We start from the raw sequence: 21,340 nt of genomic DNA on the forward strand, positions 1-21,340 counted from the left end.
GGAGGGAGAGCTATCTATATTTGATTATCTCCAGTGTGTATAAAAAAGAAATGGAGCAGAAAAGTTGGGTACCTTATCTGTTTAAACACAATTGGTAATTAGCTGGGTCAGAAATGGAACTTGTCAGACAGTTGAGCTCCTTCAGTTCCAAGCACAGCAGCCCACATAGTGTCATCTATCTATCTATTTAATAACTATAAACATAGATATGCATATATCTCTGTATATTGCATATTTTACCCACTCCAGTGTTCTTGCCTGGAGAATCCCAGGGATGGCGGAACCTGGTGGGCTGCCGTCTATGGGGTCACACAGAGTCAGACACGACTGAAGCGACTTAGCAGCAGCAGCAGCAGCACTGCATATTTTAGCTGAAACTGACTCCTACCGTGTATATTGTTTTCAGTTGCTTGGTTCATGTGCATTGTGAGTCTCTTTTCATCTAATTACATATTCTTTTATAATAACATTGTAAAGGATTCAGTCTTGCATGAAATAAACAAGAAATTATGCTCTATTGTTAGGGACAGCAAACTTTCTTTGTAAAGGGTAAGATATTAAGTGTTTTAGGCCCATGGCTTATTTGGCAACTACCTTATAGCAGCAACTAATCAACTTTGATACTGTACTGGTAAAGCAGTTATAGAAAATTTATGATCCAGATTTATTCACTGTAAATAATCTTTTAAAAAAACACCTGTATATGAACATTAAGAAGCTTCTGCATACAAATAAGGGTCAACTAATATTTGAAAAGACAGTCAAAATGTGCAATAGAGAAAAGACAGTTTTTTCAATAAATGGTGCTGGGAAAATTGGATATTGACAGGCAAAAGAATGAAATTGTATTTTTCCCTTTTGCTACTTATTGAAATGCACTCAAAATGGATTAAAAACTTAAAAATGAGACTTGAAACCATAAAACTCCTAGAAAAAGCAAGCAGAGAAAAGGCTCTTTGACACTGGCCTTCGCAATGACTTTATGGATATGACATCCAAAGCACATGCAGCAAGAGCAAAGCAAACCGGTAAGACTACGTCAGACTAAGAAGAAAGTGAGCCACAAGGTAAAAAGACAACCTACGGGATGGGAGAAAATATTTGCAAACCACATGTCTGATAAGGATTCAACATCCAAATTATATAAGGAACTTCTACAAATCAATAGCATGAATACCGAAGAATTCAACTATACATGGGCAAAGGGCCTGAATAGACATGCTGCCAAAGAAGATATGCAAATGGCCAACAGGTACATGACAAAGTTCTCAACATCACCAATCATTAGGGAAATGCAGATGAAAACCATGAGATATCATCTCATGCGCAGTGGAATGGCCATTATAAAAAAGCCAAGAGACAGCAGGAGTTGGTAAGGAAGTGGAGAAAAGGGAAGCCTTGTGCCAGGTTCATGAGGATGCAAACTGTTGCAGTCACTGTGAAAAATAGTTATAGAGGTTCCTCAAGAAATTAAAAACAGGACTAACACGTGATTCAGCAATTCCACTTCTGAGCATATAACCGAACAAAATGAATTCACTCTCTTGATGAGATATCTGCATCCCATGCTCACTGCAGCATTATTTACAATAGCCAAGACATGGAAGCTAACTATGTATCCACTGATGCAAGAATGGATAAAGAAATGTGATACACACACAACAGAATATTATTCAGCCATAAGAGAAGGAAATTCTACCAGCAACATGGATGAAACTTGAGGACACTATGCTTAGTGAAACAGGTCCGAAAAAAAAAGACATGTTTTATCTCACGTGGAATCTGAAAAAACCGTACTTGGGGCTTCTCTGGTGGCTCAGTGGTAAAGAATCTGCCTGCCAACGCAGAAGACACGGGTTCAGTCCCTGATCTGGGAAGATCCCACATGCCATGGAGCAACTAAGCCTGTGCACAACAGCTGTTGAGCCTGTGCTCGAGAGTCCAGGAGCCGCAACTGCTGAGCCCACGTGTCTTTGAGCCCATACTCTGCGATGAGAGAAGCCACTGCAGTGAGGAGTCTGTGCTCAGCTACTAGAGAGCAGCCCCCGCTCACCGTAGTTAGAGAAACCTGAGTGCTGCAGCCAGCACCCAAGCACAGCCAAAAATAAACACAATTTAAAACCCTGATTCAGAGACACAGAGAGTAGGTTGGTAGTCGTCAACTTGTCACCTCCAAGAGTTGGAGGGTGAAGCATGAGAAAAGTGGCCAAAGGATGCAAATTTCCAGGTATAAGATGAATCAGTTTCTGGGGATGTAAGGTAAGGTAATGCATAGTATGTGAATATAGTTAACAATACTGCTTGTAGATTTGAAAGTTATCTAAGAGAGTAGATTTTAAAAGTTCTCACCAGACACACACACACACACACACACAAGATTGTAACTTTGTGAGGTGATTGCTCTCTTAACTGACTTTATTGTGGTAATCAGGTTGCAATATACACATATATAAGATCATTTCATCACACACCTTAAACTTACACAATGTTCCATGGCAATTATCTCTCAATAAAGCGGGGGAAAAAAGCTTGTGGAAATACCTTTGATTAACTCAAGGGTGTAGGACAAAATGGAGTGAGGGCATTTATGGCTTTGTATGCTTTTGCATTGTTTCACCAGTTACACGGAGGACTTTCTTTTTTTTTTTTTAAAGAAATTAATTTCAGTGATTCCACTTCAGTGCTCCAGAGCATATTACCCTCTGGCTACTTTTTATTTTTAACAACCACAAGATACACATCTTGAGTGAGCTGTATCTACTCCCTCCTACTGCAGACCATAAAAAGACAGGAGTTGTTGAGCAGCATAACACAATTTTTACTTTCCCAACGCAGGACTGACATTAATAGAACAACCACCAAGCCAAAATATTAATATTCTAAACCCAAATTCATCTTTTTACTAGACATGGTCCTACATTTAACTTAGTTAGCTTATTCATTTTGAGACTATATCAATACCTTATAAATTATTTGTATTAAATGATACTGAATGAGGTTATGGTGGAAGTTTAAATCTTTAAATAGCTGTGAATCAGGGCTGGAGAAAGGTCACTGCTATTGTTTTGTGTTTGGCATTTGATTACACCTGTTTTTCTTAACCTTTATTTCACACCCCCACCCCAATCCAAGAAGCCTTTTCAGTTGTTTTTCCCCTTAACTGCCCCCCCCACCATGAAATTTTAATACCACAGATATGTGCTATCTGTGTATATGCTGTATATGTCTACATCTCACACATACGAAGAATAAGATTATCTCACTCTCCAAGAACGAATTTCACCCACTGATGGGCAGTAGTGTTTCCATTGAAAATGCGTGGATCACATCTACATAATTTTTTCCCCCTAAAGATTGGATTAATGCTCCATGAAGTGAAACTTCAGGGGTGTGATGACGGTATAGTAGGGAAGAGCCTCAGATGGCTTTCCGAGGAGACTGTCTTGGTCTAACCTTGAGCAGAAGTGGGTAACTCTTCTATCAGACACACACCCTTACAAGTTTCTCGGCTTTTGTAACAATACGTCACTTTTATGTATTGGCTGAAACCCATGGAGCCTCATGTAATGAGCAATATAATGGCTGCTGTCCATGTACTCCTGGGGAGATACAGTCTGACATCCATTTGCGTCAGGGCTTATCAAAATCTACGTACTGAGGATACAGTCTATCAATTCCTTACTCTAAAACCATTTCCTCAACTAGATTAAACTTGGAAAGAATTCCATTTTGTGAACCCTTCATTTGCCTGTAGAACTGCTTATTTACTTTTACTGAATAATAATTTCCTATTAATACCATCTTTCTACACTGATAGCTGTTTTAAGAAGCCACCCTAAACCAATTCATTGTGGTATTTTATTATCAAAATGTTCTGGAAACCATAGCTTATTACACAGCCAAGATCATTGGCTATGCAAGGGAACAGAGATCTTAGTTATATGAATGGGCAGGTGTCTCTTAAGCAACAGGTTTGTTTTTATGGACGTAATGGATGATATTGACTCTATGGTCTCTAACAAATGTTAGAGAAGGTATTTTTTTGTGCTAGCCTAACTTCTGATTTCATCCATTCACATTCTCTTTTTCACTGTAATCTGATTTCAGTTTTCATTTGTTGTTAATTTATCTTTTAAGATAATTTTACAGCTGGACAAAGTGCATGCAGAAATGTGTACAAATTGTATGTTTGATCACAGAACAAATGCGTCTTGTAACCAGCACACAAATGAAGAGCTGGAACATCCCTAGAATTTCTCTCCAGTCTCTTCTTAGCCACTGCCATCAACCCCGACAAGATAACCACTATCTTGATGGCTAACTCTATAGATTAATTTTGCCTGCCTTTGAATATATACTTATTCAACATACATATTGTTTTGTGGCTGGATTTTCTTTTGCAGCATTATGCCTGCGTGATTCACTAATATTGCAGGTAAAAACACTCCGTCCCCATTGATGTGTAATATTCCATTTTATGAACACAGGTAACTTTAGGTTTTTTGTTGTTCATTCACTCAGTCGAGTCTGACTCTTTGCGACCCCATGGACTGCAGCACACCAGGCTTCCCTGACCTCCACTGTCTCCTGGAGTTTGCTCTAACTCATGTCCATTGAGTTGATGATGTTTAATTTTTTATGTTATTATTAATGAACATTTAAGTTCTTTTCATTTTGCAGTTATTAATACTACAAGTAGCTCTTGTGAAAGACTTCTGGTGAACATGTTACAGAGTTCTGTGTGGTTAGTCACTCAATCGTGTCCAACTCTTTGCAACCCCATGGACTGTAGCCCACCAGTCTCCCCTGTCCATGGGGATTCTCCAGGCAAGAATGCTGGAGTGGATTGCCATGCCCTCCTCCAGGGAAATTCACCTAACCCAGGGATTGAACCAAGGTCTCCCTCATTGCAGGCAAATTCTTTACTGTCTGAGCCTTCAGGGAAGCCCAAAGTTCTACAAATCATATATTTAAATCATATATATATCTCTCTGCCCAAGTTTAGTTTTCCAAATAGTCAAACCAATTTATACTTCCACGAGCAATAAACAAGCATTTCATTTGCCCCACGCCCTCACCAACACCTGGTATTTGGTTTTATTCATACTCATAGATGCATAGTTGAATCTCATTATGGTTTAATTTGCATTTCTCTGCTGGCTAATGGGGTTGAGCAACTTTTTATGTTTACTGGATATTTGGATTTTTCTCTTTTTATAAAGTGCCTATTCAACTTTATGGCCCATTTTTATATTTATTGATTTCAATTTTATTTTTAATTACTGGATTTTTATGCACTTATATAAAAAACTATCATCTTTATAAAGCAAGTTGGGGTATAAACAGACACAAATAAGTGAAAAATATAAAATAGGTGCCAAATCCAAACTAACCATAAGCAAAGCATTAGGGACACAGGTCTTAACTATTTAATACCAATAAGCACTAAGAGGAGGCTGGGAGGGTTAAATCCTACTTTGTAACAGCAGCATTTTTATGCAGAAACGACATAAGCTCATGTCATTGTCAGTCCTCAGTGATCCTTCGTGCTCATTAAGCTTTAACTAGTCTGGTGGCTCAGCCGTAAAGAATCCTTTTGCAGTGCAGGAGACCCAGGTTCGATCCCTGGGTTGGGAAGATCCCCTGGAGAAGGAAACAGCAGGGCAACCCACTCCAGTATTCTTGCCTGGGAGATCCCATGGACAGAGGAACCTGGTGGGCTACAGACCTCAGGGTTGCAAAGAGTCGGACACGACTGAGAGACTGAAGTACCACCATTCCCTGACGAACTTCGTGAATCTTATTCTGAGTAAGTTAAGAACAGCCACAGATGACAGTGTCAGAGTAACAGCATTCTTATGTCCAATATACTCTAGAGTTTCATAATGTAAATTGCTACTCGTTTAAAAACATTTATGTGCCAAGGGATAAATCAGCAGCTGTTACCTTTTTTTGGATTAAAAAGTTAACTTTAAAAAATATCATCTAAATTTTTGACTACATATTAGTCACTGTGTACAAAGATTGTTGTAAGTTACATCTTTAGGGAAATGGAACTAGGATCACTGTAGTCATAAAAGAACATTATGGTTTTAATTTAATGGATAAATTAGCTAAGCTAAGGTATGGAATAGGATGCTTCATGTTTTCAGGAAATAAAATGTTTTTTAATGGTCAAAAGCCATACTGAGGACTCAAGAAAATAGGCATGGTTATTACTTGAGTCCTAGAACCAACCATATTATACTTAATTTATTACAACCCACTCCAGTGTTCTTGCCTGGAGAATCCCAGGCACGGGGGAGCCTGGTGGGCTTCCATCTATGGGGTCACACAGAGTCGGACACGACTGAAGTGACTTAGCAGCAGCAGTAGCAGCAGCAACAGAGTCAGATACGACTGAGCGACTGAACTGAACTGAACAGATTTTTTAAAAATCACAACATTTTGAAGAAAGAAATTTAATAAGAGCTATTGAACAAAAGTATCTGTTAAAACTCAAACCTTTCCCTCTTGTCACTACCATGATAATCAGGGCAGATATTCAGTCAAATGATGCAAGTTTTAAAATTGTAGGCAGATATTAATTGAATGAAGAAATATGCATTAAACAGGGACACCTAAAAAGACAAAGTGGAGATAATGTTTTATTTTGAGGATCAGCAAGTAAATAGATAATTATTCTAGCTAGCGAAATCCAAAAGTGTGAATTTTAATTTTCAAGGTTAAAGCACATAAATGCTTGAGAGAATTTGATATTCTACTTAGTATTTTTATCAGCTAGATAAATCTAATCTCTTGTTTTAAATTTATTTATTTTAATTGGAGGCTAATTACTTTATAATATTGTAGTGGTTTTTGCCATACATTGAGTGTTTGTATTTATTAAATTTGAATATATAATCCCTTGCTTTCTTCAACTGGTTTATTGACTATAATTAGTTGTTTTTGTAAAAACAGAAACTCAGCAGTAGAAATGAAACTATTCATGGTCTCTGTTAGCAATGTAAAATAAAGCATTGTCATAACAAGCAGAAGTGTAAGTAGCAAGCCCTTTTGGAGTTAATGTGGAGAAGCAGATTTGGTAGTTACCTGTCTTAGCTGCTGCTACTGCTGCTAAGTCACTTCAGTAGTATCTGACTCTGTGCGACCCCATAGATGGTAGCCCACCAGGGTCCGCCGTCTCTGGGATTCTCCAGGCAAGAACACTGGAGTGGGCTGCCATTTCCTTCTCCAATGCATGAAAGTGAAAAGTGAAAGTGAACTCACTCAGTCGTATCCGACTCTTCAAGACCCCATGGACTACAGCCTACCAGTCTCCTCCACCCATGGGATTTTCCAGGCAAGAGTACTGGAGTGGGTTGCCATTGCCTTCTCCCACCTGTCTTAGCTAAAACCCATCAATTGTACCCGTTAGAGTGCTGGGAGGTCATTCAGTTTAGTTCAGTTCAGTTCAGTTGCTCAGTCGTGTCCGACTCTCCGCGACCCCATGAATCACAGCACGCCAGGCCTCCCTGTCCATCACCAACTCCCGGAGTTCACTCAAACTCATGTCCACAGAGTCGGTGATGCCATCCAGCCATCTCATTCTCCGTCGTCCCCTTCTCCTCCCGCCCCCAACCTTTCCCAGCATCAGAGTCTTTTCCAGTGAGTCAACTTGTCGCATGAGGTGGCCAAAGTACTGGAGTTTCAGCTTTAACATCAGTCCCTCCAATGAACACCCAGGATTGATCTCCTCTAGAATGGACTGGTTGGATCTCCTTGCAGTCCAAGGGACTCTCAAGAGTCTTCTCCAACACCACAGTTCAAAAGCATCAATTCTTCAGCGCTCAGCTTTCTTCACAGTCCAACTCTCACATCCATACATGACCATGGGAAAAACCATAGCCTTGACTAGACGGACCTTGGTTGGCAAAGTAATGTCTCTGCTTTTTAATATACTATCTAGGTTGGTCATAAATTTCCTTCCAAGGAGTAAGCGTCTTTTTTTTTTTAAGTTATTAATTTATTTTTTATTGGAGGCAAATCATTTTACAATACCATATTGGTTGGTTTTGCCATACATTGACATGAATTCGCCCCGGGTCTACATAAGTTCCCCCTCCTGAACCCCCCTCCCACCTCCCTCCTCCCTTTTTCCTCCCTGTGGGTCATCCCCACACGCCAGCCCCGAGCATCCTATAACATGCATCGACCCTGAAATAGTGATTCGTTTCACATATGATAATCATCCCACCCTCAACCTCTCCCACCCTCTTACACTGTTAGTGGGAATGCAAACTAGTATAGCCACTATGGAGAACAGTGTGGAGATTCCTCAAAAAACTGGAAATAGCGTCTTTTAATTTTATGGCTGCAATCATCAGCATCCGCAGTGATTTTGGAGCCCAAAAAAATAAAGTCTGACACTGTCTCCACTGTTTTTCCATCTATTTCCCATGAAGTGATGGGACCAGATGCCATGATCTTTGTTTTCTGAATGTTGAGCTTCAAGCCAACCTTTTCTCTCTCTTTCACTTTCATCAAGAGGCTTTTGAGTTCCTCTTCACTTTCTGCAATAAAGGGACTTCAAATGCTTCATGGCTCCACAGGGGTATATTGAAATCAAGAAGCCAATGTCAAGTCAAAACTAACTTGCATACAATAATAGGGGTCATTGCGTTATGGGGTCAGGGACTGTATTCAACTTTGAGATATTTTACAAATTTCCAGTGTTATCAAAAGGCTTTATCTGTCTTCTTTTTCTATCTGTAAATATATTTATCCCCAAATAACTAAGGAATGGCCATGTGTGGTTTTACATATCAAATTTTCCCTCTAACTTATTGGGTGGACATGAGTTTGGGTGAACTCCGGGAGTTGGTGATGGACAGGGAGGCCTGGCATGCTGTGATTCATGGGGTTGCAGAGAGTCAGACACGACTGAGCGACTGAACTGAACTGAACTGGTTAACAATTGAATGAATTATTTAAGCAAATATTTCAATTTAATTCCTAACTGTAAAACAGAAGTATAAATGATAATAGTTTTGTCTTTATAGTGAAAGTCTCAAGGAGGAAGAAGAGATAGAAAACTTGTAACCACTTGCTATGAGTTGGAGAAAGCAGATTGCAAAGGGTGATGACCAATGTTAAAAGATCTTAGATAATTAAGTGCAAGTTGGGCCGTGCATTTTCTGATTGTTACAGATCCAGTTTAGTCACTAATGAGATGAGGCAAGCTGAGGGTGCCCAGGAATAGCCAAGGCATTTCTGTGATTTATTTATCTTGTGTTAAATAGCAAGAGAGTTGCCAATATGTTTACTTTTAATTGTAGCATAAGTTTATGATAATTAAAATGAGAAAATCAAAGTTTCTTTTTCTAATTTTCATTAAAAAAAAATGCACACATTTGTATCATGCTGCCTCGAGGAGTTTCCTTAATTTGCTGTGGTTGCTTTTTTCTCAGATCACATTCACTTTGAGAGTCTGATATACAGCTCTTTGAATCATTTTTACAAGTCTATTTTTTGAACTTTTAATTTTTCAGTTATAAAAAATAAGATTTGATGAAATATATTAAAATCAGAGTGGACAAGAGACTCTTCTCCATCCTGCCACTCCCACTTTTTGAGAAAATTTACTCACTAAGGATGTCAAGATAGTGAACAAATTCATTTATTTATTGACTCATTCAACAAACATTCATTCTTTGGACACATGTACTATTGTCAGACATATGAAATTTTTATAAGCAAAACGAATAATCTTAAATCTCTCTGTTTCTGACATGTAAAAATCAAAGAAGAATCACCATAAGTGTCTTTTGGCCAACTATGGAGGGAAAGCCTTTTGATTTAGGATGCTTGTTTACCTTACTTTATCCTGAATCTGGGAAGACTTTCCATTCTATGATTTTACACATAGAAGCTTCCAAAATAATTTCCCTACTAGGAGATGCAAAGGTTCTGTATAGCACACTACTACAGATAGTTCTTTTATTATAAACCTCTTGGGCCTAAAGTACAAGAAACAGGAATGCTGTAAATCTGGATCAATTAGAGAGACTTTCAGGTTATTCAGTAAATAAATATTTAGAGTCATCTATCCAAGTATATTTGGCTTCCCTGATGCCTCAGACGCTAAAGAATCTGCCTGCAGTGCAGAAGACCTGGGTTCAATCCCTGGGTTGAGAAAATTTCCTGGAAAAGAAAATGGCAACCCACTCCGGTATTCTTGCCTGGAGAATCCCAAGGACAGAGGAGCCTGTCGGGTCCATGGGGTCACAAAGAGGTGGACATGGCTGAATAACCAACACTTTCACACTTTCATCAAACAGGTCATATAAGAAGCTATCTTAAAAACTGTGTCTATTTAATTGCATTAGTTGCAGTTGAAATCATCTGATTAAGTGTAAAGATGTTTATTGATATTCTTGAAGACCCATCCACCTTCGACACAGGTCATTGTAGAGAATCAAGTGGAGATGTGATAGTAATCACCTTTTTTGTATCTTTCCTAGTAATGACACGAATATCTGTAATTCTTTCAGAGAAAAACTATCCAATTGGAAGTATTCTCTATGGTTGCATTGCATAGTTTCAGTGTCTTTAAATTAGCTTTCTATCACATTTAACCTATTGGTTAGAGAAAAATGAGATGGATTTGAGTTCCTGTTGAGCCCACTGTGAAGCTGAATTTGATTAAGGCGTCAGCCCTGACTCTTATCTTTGAACTGCAGTGACTTTCTTCTTACTCTGACATTAGTGATATCTCAGGGATGACTTTTCTGCTGTTCAGAAGAAGATCATGTTTCCCCAATATCACCTTGGGAAATTGTAATAGAAACATGATCTTTTGGGAAAACGTACAAAGAAGACATTCTGCATGGTATCTGCAGAGTTGTTCAGCGTCCTTCCCAAAGATCAAAGGTGGGTCTTTGAATTAAGGGAGGGCTTACTCTAGGTTTGAATTTCATCAAACTGAAAAAAATTGCAAGTGTTCTGAGCTAATGAAATTAGTACATTTTATCCTGAACATCCATATTAACCAGCCATCCTGTTCTAAAACTGTGTTCCTTCCTCCCTGGTATAAAGCACCTTTCAAATCCATTCCCATATGTGTTTTTCACTTCTTTGCTTGTGTAAATTAACAAGTTTCATATTTCTTCTAGTTGTAAGGTTCCTTTTTCCAGGTTTGATATTTTGTGGTCTCCACTCCAGGGCGTGCTGGCATGAGCTAGAGTTGTGAGTCTAGAAGCACTCGATCATGTAATTAGAACAGCACCATTGGAACCACTCCACGCTACTGCATTCTACCCACATCCACATTCTGCCACCTCTGTCATGAGTATCTGAGCCCTTTGGTTTTATAGGGGGCTGTCACCAAGACATGAATTAAGACCCCACAAACAAAAAATGGGGTTTGAATGCTTTATAAGATGACTAATACTTACCACATTTTACAGACAGTGGCTTCCCAGGTAGCTCAAACAGTAAAGAATCTGCCTGCAATGCGGGAGACCTGTGTTCAATCCCTGGATCAGGAAGAGCTGAGTGGGAACCCACTCCAGTATTCTTGCCTGGAGAATCCCATGGATGGAGGAAACTGGTGGACTACAGTCCATGGGTCGCAAAGAGTTGGACATGACTGAACAACTAACACTTTACTTTCACAGGCAGTGTAATGCAAGAAAAGGAGACGTTCTTATTAGCTGTTGTGTCTTCATTCTGATCATGTGTTCTTTTACCAGTTCTTTAAAAACATTGTCTCTCCTGAGACTTGCACTAAATATATGACTGTAAAAATAAATTACTTACAATTTCTTTAAAATAAGTTGAAGATGTATAAAACAGTCTTTGGGACTCTGTGGGAGAGGGTGAGGGTGGGATGGTTTGGGAGAATGGCATTGAAACATGTATATTATCATATGTGAAACGAATCACCAGTTCAGGGTCGATGCATGTTACAGGATACTCGGGGCTGGTGTGCGGGAATGACCCAGAGGGAGGATAAGGGGAGGAGGGAGGTGGGAGGGGGGGTTCGGGAGGGGGAGCTCATGTATACCCGGGGCGGATTCATGTCAGTGTATGGCAAAACCAACCAATATAATATTGTAAAATAATCAGCCTCCAATAAAAATTAAAAAAAATAAAATAAGTTGAATAGTTCTAACAAAACACATATTTTATATGATACAGAGAATTTCTTCCATTCTCTCAATCTTCAGGAGTAATAAAATATGTATAGCAATTGCACAGAATTGGGGCCTATTTAGTGGTTATGGCAGCGATGCATATTTCAGGAGGTATTATATAGGCTAAGGTACTTACAGTTTTCATGCTATTTTGGAAATGGAAAATTTAAATATATCTTACAAATATGATAGAATTATTATAGGTATATAAACTGTTGCCATATTGATTGCAAAAATGGGTTAAATGATATTTCATGTAATTATAATTTAAGATCATTTAATGAAACAGCCTGTTTCTTAAAAATATAGTTTTAAAAAGCAATCATTTATGGATAGGAGGGAAGTTGGAGGGGATATATTCATATATAGGCTTATAGCTAAATGACATTGTTGTACAGCAGAAACCAGTGCAACATTGTAAAACAGTTACCATCCAATTAAAAATAAATTTTAGAAAAGTAATTATTTAACATGGGATTCTTGGATATCACCAAATCTTCTTTTGGCAATTGTTATTTTTGCAAATTGTCTTCTAATATCATATATGATCAGACATAAGGCACATCATTTCCCAGATTATGCCTTAAAAAGGATGTTTATCTTATATTGGTGTCACTCTAGATCTTTTAAAATGGAATATTAATGAAAGAACTTTAATTTGATCAAAAAACTATTTGGAGAAAAAGACATATTTACCTGAAATTACATCAATCAGTGTCAGTTTGGATACTTGAACAGATTACCTGATAATTTGCTAAAAGGCCAGCAAAGGAATCTAAGACAGATTAAATTATTCCTGGGTGTATGGCATCTCAGTTGAAATGTTTGCTGTTAAAAAGTAGCAAAAATTGTGAACAAGAACACTATTTTTTGATATTTTGGGAAAATGACAGAATCACCGTATGATTGTTTACAGTTACATGGCAGGCTCGTACGGCATTTTATTCTGTAGCTCACTGTAAAGCTCACTTTAAGCATAGATAACTACACACTTCAAGTGTGCTTTTAAATGACCGTACCAGTGTTCATATGTGCAATTATATATGATGATATACGACTGTATTTATGTGTATGTTTATGTGTTGTCACTGTATTCTTTCCTGTCTCCTTAGTTTTTATCAATATGAATCTATTTCTCCTTAATCAATTTGATAAATTGATAAAAGAGCTTTATCATTGTAATTTTGCCCATAATTATAGCATTTTTTGTTTTCTGTCTGTATGCAGACATTATTCATGAGACCATTTGGTCCCTCCCCACAGAATGTTCCTTTAACATAGAGAGAATTAGGCTAAGTTACATAATTTCCATGTGAAGTTCCAGTGTGTGTCCATTTCACATTTTAAGAAACTGAGTCAAAATGAAATTAGAAGTGGGGAAATTAAGACATCACCATAGAATAGATGCTATACACATAATTATGTGAATAGGTCCACTTTAATGCCTAAAATAGGTCTTGATGTGTTATACATTTAAAATAATTGCCAGTAAAAATTCATTCAGGTATATATATTCTTTGACATCATGTCTTTAAAAGTAGTTAGGAAAACTAGCATGACCTGGGAGTCCAGTCCTGTGAGTTTTAATCATACTGTGGGGCCTCCTCACCCTAGGGAGGGGTTGATTTTTATTTGTGATTAGAGAGACCTCATATGGACTACAGGTCAGCAGAGGGTGGAGGCAAACCTGAACATGACTACCTTCACTTCAGACCCAGAGGAGGGCTAAGTTAGGAAACCTCTGATCTCATCAGTGTGGACCTTTCATAAGGGGACTTTGAAGCACGAAAGGCAAGCTAAGTCAGTGGCTCGTGTCACCTAGGACAAGAGAGAAGAAACCAAACATATTTTTTGTTTAAAACTTTGAAATGCTCCTTTTCTCAGTATACCTTAAACGTTCTTCCTTCAAGTCCTCCACTTCATCTCTAGTGCCTGATAGCCCTAAGGATCAGGCGCATGTTACTTAATAAATGTTTGCTGAGTCAATAAACGACTGTGCAAACCTCTCAAATGTATCTTCGGTCTGCACCCCAAATTCACTTTCTCCACTGCTCTTAGGCTATTATGCAAAAATATATGAAAGTAATAATGAATTATAATGTTTTCTCTATTGAACAAGTATCTTTTGTTTTCTTCTGTATATTTTAAAACTACTTTACCATACATTGACATGAACCAATATAATATTGTAAAATAATTTGCCTCCAATAAAAAATAAATTACAAAAAAAAAACTACTTTAATATTATTTTTACTAAGGTAAAAACATCTCATAGTTTTTAAAAAAGATGTTCAAATTCTTAAAAAATAGCACAGATTTCCTCTTAAGTCCTGGTCTCAATCCCTACAACAAAACTCTTGACTCTGACTCTTTTAGTGGATTTTTATTATATTTACTTGCATATTTCTAAAAGGTTTGCTTATCCTGCCTTTCTTTATTTAGCAATTTCACACAGTGTTTACTGACTCTATGTGTAATACTTGAGTATTTAGTTCTCTTGCACATACGTATACTGTTTTTCCCTGTACTCACGCTTCACATGCGGTTATATCATGGCTTATGTTTACTCTCTTTTTCAAGTTCCAATTATTCTGATTATACTCACATCTGAATGAAATGCTGTATTATTATTACTTTAGTCATAACCTTTTGTTTCTCCTGGAGTTATTAATATCCTTTTTCAATTTACTTGGTATACTTCGTACCTAGAATAAACTATTCACGCATGCGTGCTAAGTTGCTTTAGTCAGGTCTAACTCTCTGCGACCCTGTGGACTGTAGCCTGCCAGGCTCCTCTCTGCATGGGATTCTCCCGGGAAGGATACTGGAGTAGGGTGCCATGCGCTCCTCCAGGGCATCTTCCTGACCCAGGGATCAAACCTGTGTCTCCTGCATTGGCAGGCAGATTCTTTACCACTAGCACCATCTGGGAAGTGCATAAATGACTCATAAATGCCCCCAGATGGTCTTTCAAATTGTAACAGAACAGTCTAACTACTTTAACAAACAATTCCAAAAGCTCTCAGTGGCTTATCTCAGTGTAGGTTTACTTCTTGCTCATGCCACGGCCCAGTGGCTGATGGTTAGGGTTTCTATGCCACACAATCATTCAGAGCCTCTATTTCTTTCACCTCGGGGATTTAATGTCTTCTAACCACTCCAGTACTATTGCCTGGAAAATCCCATGGATGGAGGAGCCTGGTAGGCTGCAGTCTGTGGGGTCGCTAAGGGTCAGACACGACTGAGCGACTTCACTTTCACTTTTCACTTTCACGCATTGGAGAAGGAAATGGCAACCCACTCCAGTGTTCTTGCCTGGAGCATCCCAGGGACGGGGGAGCCTGGTGGGCTGCCGTCTGTGGGGTTGCACAGAGTCGGACATGACTGAAGTGACTTAGCAGCAGCAGCAGCAGGGCTTCAGAGCTCTTCACTGAGTCTTTATGTCTGGATACCAATAAGGAAAGAGAGAAAGCGTGGAGGATCTCACAGGTCATTTTATGGGAATGACCCGGAAGTGGTGTAGGTCACTACTGCCCACATGCCATTGGCTGGAACTCAGTAACATGCCTCCCTACCGGCAAAGGGCTAAGAAATCCAGTGGGACGCTCAGAAGAGAAAACCTAGAACTGGATGAAGACTTCAGTCTCATTTGAACATTTTATGATGAACATTTTATCAAAAATGTTTCAAATGTCCATGTCCATGAAATAATTATTTCCAGGAGACTTTACCTCTACCGTCCACTCTTCTGCTTCTATCTAGGCCTGTTGTTATGGAGAATTCATTTCACTGTCTCCTGAGCTGGACCTTCATTTCCTGGGTTCCATTTCCTCTTTCTTGATTTATAAGCCTATTTTGGGGATCCTTCCTTAAAGACAATAAAGGAATTATGTTTTCGGTTCCTTACACGTCTAAACATATTTTAATCACACTTGGCTAACATTTTGTATGGGTACACAATTCTCATTTCAAAATAGTTTCACTCATAAATTGTGAAGGCACTTAAAGAGTCTTCTGGATCCATTATTGCTCTTGAGAAATCCAATACAATTTTTATTATTTTCCTCTGTATGTTATCTGCTTTATGTTTCTGGAAGATGTTTTTATTCTTTTTATTCCTGGGCTGCTAATATCTCAAAATGACATATCTTGGTGTGTTTAATTGCTTAACAAAAAATTATACTCCTGGACTTTCCCTTTTGTCATCCACCCATCTTTCAAATTTGTAACATTTTGAGTGTATTTTGAATTTTTTTTTTTTTTACTATGTTGAGGTCCACTTGTTTTAAATTCATTTTCTACAGGAGCAGAGTAAAAATGCATGTGTTCAGTTCATCTTGTTAAACCACAAAGTACTCTAGTTTACTTTCACCAGAAAATAAACCTCCAGTCTCCTAGAGGCTGAGTTGAGCAGATGGAGAGACTTATGTACAATTGGTTGATTGTACGGCGGTGGGGAAGTGAACTTTAGGTCTGGACATTCTGAATACAGACGTCTAACCAAATCCCTGTGTTCACCCCACCAGCTGGCCTCCTTCTCTGATGGTATTTCTGCCTCCTGGGCTTGAGCCTCTCAGCTTACACAAGGAGTTACTGCTTCTCATCCATCACCCCTCCCACAGGCAAGCAGTATACAACTCCTCCTCTTCCTGATCGGTTACCCAGCTTCCATCTGACTCAGATTTTTCCAAACTGTCTATTGCAGTTTATTTATCTCTTGATGTCTCTTCTCCTCTTTATTTGTCTTTATGATTTCATAGCATATAAAAATGTATTCTGGATGCAGATCATTTTTAAAGTCTTTATTGAATTTGTTAAATATTGTTTCTGTTTTATGTTTTTTGGCCGTGAGGCATGTGGGATCTTAACTTCCCAAACAGGGATCGAACCCACACCTGCTGCATTGAAAACCTTAACCCCTGGGCCTACAGGGAAGTCCTCCAAATGCATTTATTCTTGTGTCAGAGGAGATTGGGGAGGGAGAGGTGTTTAACCATTTTTAACACCCAGGTACATTTATTTATCTGTTTACCTTAGTGCTGTATTTATTCAGTGATAGGCTTATTGAGAGAAATTATGTCTATTGAATTTGTGCTATGCAAACGCCAGGTGCAGAAAGACATTTTTTTTTTTTTTTTTTAACCTCACAGGATGCTGTCACCTTGCTTTCATGGTTTTTCAGAGTTTTTTATTCTGCTCTGTCTTTGGTCAAAGTGGCCTTCATGAAGTGGCCAGGAATCATTTTGCTCATATTCTCCCACTGCCTTCTCCTCCTTGGAACCCTCTTCCCACAGGGAAGGAAAGGTCTACCCTCTGGAGTAGCTGAAGAGCATCCCTATGTAATACTAGCACCTCTGAGCCTCGGAACGAGAGACACAGCAGGTGACTCCTGGAGAGTTGTCCCTATAGGAGTTAGCCCTCCGAGGCAGCTAACACAGTTACCTTTGAGAGAAGGGAAGGGCGGCAAAGAAAGCAGATGATAAATGTGTGTGTTAGACTTTCTCACTAGAGGAACTTGCCCCTTAAACGGAAGGCAGGCAGCACGGTGTCCTGACTACTGTGAGCTTTGCCTTCTGGATCAGCAGATCTGAATCCTACATTCCTGGACCTTTGGGATTCTGGGCACGTTGCTGGGACTCTCGACCTCAGTTTCTTCATTCTTAAAAATGGGGACAATAAAAAATAATAGATGCCTTGCCTCTTTCAAAGCAACATTGTGAAAGCCCAGTGAGATGATCTGTGGATAAGGGCACCATCAAAGCTGTTGAATATGGGAAATAACAGCTGGTAGGATTAAGTAAATTAGTGAACACATAAACTCAGTGAAGAATACAGATCGCCATTTTATATCATGTACAGAGAATCATTTTAAATTACCATGCTAGGAAAAGAAGAATACAGTCAAGGTTGTTTATGTATTTCTTTTCTCTCTCTCAGGCCCCATAGACACACACAGCAGTACAGATATTGCTGATGCAAAACAGATTATACTATAAACAAATGTTCCCAGAATATATATTTGAAAATGTATAACCCGAACCTCCAATAACATTTCCCAGTAGATCAGAATAGTATTTATAAATCAGACCGTACTTTGGGAGAAAGGACTAGATAATTGTTACCAAAATAGTGTGCAGGCAACACTCATAGAGACTTTACTATACCACTGGTCTATGCGCTTTGCTGATCTGAACCCATTTACTGCCAATAACCCTACATTTTATTCTCCCCATTTTCAAGATAAGAACACCGAGGCACAGAAAATAGACCTTTTTCCAAATTCTCTTAGTACAAGAGACAGATTCCTGTGAAACCACGTGTTTTCTCCAACACCCCTCTTCTCCACTGCTTTGCTATGGTTTGTTTGCGTTTGGTTTGCGTTTTAGGTTCTTTTGTTAAACTCCTCCCACAGCGCTTCTCCCACAGATGATCCGTCCCTGACAGTGTCAATGCCTCCCAGTTGTCTCTAAGGCACTCTGTCAGAGCTGGCCAAACAATGAACACTTAAGCAATCACCTCACTGTTCACCAACATGCATGCAAGCAACACATTTGGAACTTTCTCATTTTCTTCACAGTGGGAAAAAAAAAAATCAATTGCTCTTGTATGTCTTCAGCCTTGGGCTCTAACCATCAGTGTAAACACCAAAGATGTCTTAGTCTGTCTGAGATGTGATCTCAAGAGAGCCAGCCAGCATCGTGGGTGTGGACAGATGATTGCCAAGTGTCTGCCAGATAGTAGGTGCTTCATTAAGATGTGTTCAGTGAATGTGTGTGCTGCCTGGTTTCCTCTGATATCATAGACACGACCCCTGTTGACTCAGCTGCAGATCTCCAAAATGACTGTAGGAGGCAAAGGTGAGGGCAGCGCATCCTGCTGAATGGATGCCTGTGAACAGACCCTAACTTTTAAAACACGGATTTCCTTCAGAGCCCTCTTATTTCCGGAGGCCCCTCTCCCCTCTCCACTGGCAACTCCTTGGTCTCTAGTTAACGAAGACCTCCCTTCCCGGAGGAGAAAATGCAGTGCCCTGGAAGCCGTTCTCACAGTGCCCAGGGGCTCTTTGGAAAAGAGAAATCCAAGGAAACACGGAAAAATCAAGGACTCAGAATGAGCTGGCTGCTGGGGTTTGGAGACCCACAGAGCCGAGACCTCGGCGCAGAAAGCGAGCGCCGTTGAGTCACCAGCAAGGTTAGCCGGAGGTGCGCCCGCACGTCCGCCTTTGGGACTGGGAGACACGCCTTCGTCACACGCGAGCCCTGCAGCTCCCGGGGCTCGGCGGGCCCAGGGGAGGTGCTCCCAGTCCTGCCGCTTGCCGTGCCGACGGGCAGGGGCTGGGCACCCGCCGGCTGTTGGAGCGATCGAGAGCCACAGGTTGGGGGCGGAAAACAATCGGAGCGGTGCCCGGGACTGTCGCCCTGGAAGGCAGACCCCGGGCCGTGGCTGGTGGCCAGGAGTTGCAGGGCTTGGGGACGGGGAAGGAAACCTCTGAAACCCGACACCTCTCGCCAAGGAAAACTTCGCAGGCTGGTGAGTCGGGGCGGCCAGCCGGGCTGTTATTGCTGGAACGTGTTCCCACCCACTGGGGGGTTTGCTGAGCCGCTCGCCTGCGAAAGGGAAGTGAGACGTGGATGGGGAGATGTAGGCCGGCGGCGAGGGACCCCGGGTCTGGAGCTGGGTTCGGGGTGTGAGCGCCCTGGATCGGCGGCTTCCACCCGGCGTTCTGGTGCAGGCGTGGCGGGGGCGCGGGTGTCATCAGAAAACTAGCTGGTGTCCGTCTTTGTTTTCGTCCTCGCCGATCAAACAGCTGGTTGGGATTTTAAAAAAAGAACCTGGCTTAGCAATGTCAGTTTCCTTCCATCTGTATCTCAAAGACAACCGAAATAATTCTTCATCATCATCATGTGTTTCGAGGTTCATTTAAGAAGTCATTTCATGAGGCGAGACAAGGGATTGTCCGTCCTCGGGTGATAAGCCCCAGAGAAATCAGGTCTGATAGTTGTTTTTTTTTTTTTTTTAACCTGTTCTTTCAGAAGTGTGATCCGGGTATTGCAGTCCTAGAAGGGTGTGTACACGTGTGTTTGTTCAACTGGTCACAATAAATGAGCTTCCAAGAGTTTCCAACTCCCTACATCATTATCTCGTTATCTGAAAGCTATTGAATCGGGTGGAATGTCCCTAAGCAGAAGCTGGAGCCTCTGTTCCTAGGAAAAGGCTGAGTTTGGTCAGTCATCAAACTTGCTGCTATCTGTTACACACTGGTTAACATTGTTACTGCTTTTTATTTCAAGACCTAACATTAAGGATAGGTACCATTCCGCCTGTGTATCTAGCACCTTATTATGACAAAGTCAACGACATACAGTTTCAGAGTTCTTAGCAACAAAATTATTATTGAACATAATAATAGTTATGGATTTTTAGTCTGTTTCAAAGATGTACTGTTCTTAATATTCAGTTACATTCACACATCTTCAGTAATATTATAAACAAATAAACATATATCTATATAAATGTTTTATGTGCACGGTTATAGAGTTCTAAATTTGAAGTTAACAGAAAAGTTAACTTCAGCAATATAGCCTCAGGCATTTCAGTTTATTGAACTTTCAAGCTACCGTAAAGTCCAAATTGTAGTATGAAGTGAGAGCCATGCCTGCCTTGTGCTGTTTTCCCCGTATACTTATCTTCACAGTTTCCTATCATTAATCCTCTACCTGGAGGGAGTCAGTCCTTCTTGAAGGCAAGAAGGGATTTCAGGAATGACGAAAACAAGGCAATCTTGGCAGAGAGTTTAGTGTTAAGGAGGCTTTTCTGCTGAAGAACTGACAGTGGCCTCCCATAAAATGTTACCATCTTTGCTTTCGAAAGAACAAAACCTTGCCAATGAAACTGGACAAGCCTGTTCTCAAAGATGCCAAGAAGGAATCAAAGGGTATCTGTCAAATGTAAGCAAACCACAACTCTCATAGGCCATTTCTGGAACAGGAATCTGACAACCTGATAGGGAAGGTAACTCTAATAGAATTGATCTGCTCAGCTCCTTGGCACACCAGCTTATATTAAAATTATCTACTTGTTTCTGAACTGCTTTTCATTGTATTTAACTGTCCTTCTGGAAAGAGAGGAGCCATCCAGAGCCCCAGGTGGTTCAAAACAGAAAT

At 39.9% G+C, this 21,340-nt stretch overlaps 1 protein-coding gene across 2 annotated transcripts in view; it reads left to right on the forward strand.

Annotated features, from left to right (window-relative positions):
- RAB27B (RAB27B, member RAS oncogene family) overlaps positions 1 to 21,340 on the forward strand; it is a 178,799-nt gene that overhangs the window by 91,200 nt on the left and 66,259 nt on the right. The window contains exon 1 of one of the 2 annotated variants that reach the window (XM_055417394.2): positions 19,326 to 19,706. The exons of the other annotated variant lie outside the window; for it this stretch is intronic. The gene's annotated coding sequence lies outside the window, so the exon portion shown is untranslated. Of the gene's footprint in view, positions 1 to 19,325; positions 19,707 to 21,340 lie in introns of those variants that run through there. 2 annotated transcript variants of the gene reach the window in all.

Source organism: Moschus berezovskii, chromosome 28 (genome assembly GCF_049115385.1).
Source record: "Moschus berezovskii isolate FMDL1 chromosome 28, NW_MosBer_1.0, whole genome shotgun sequence".
NCBI lineage: Eukaryota > Metazoa > Chordata > Mammalia > Artiodactyla > Moschidae > Moschus > Moschus berezovskii.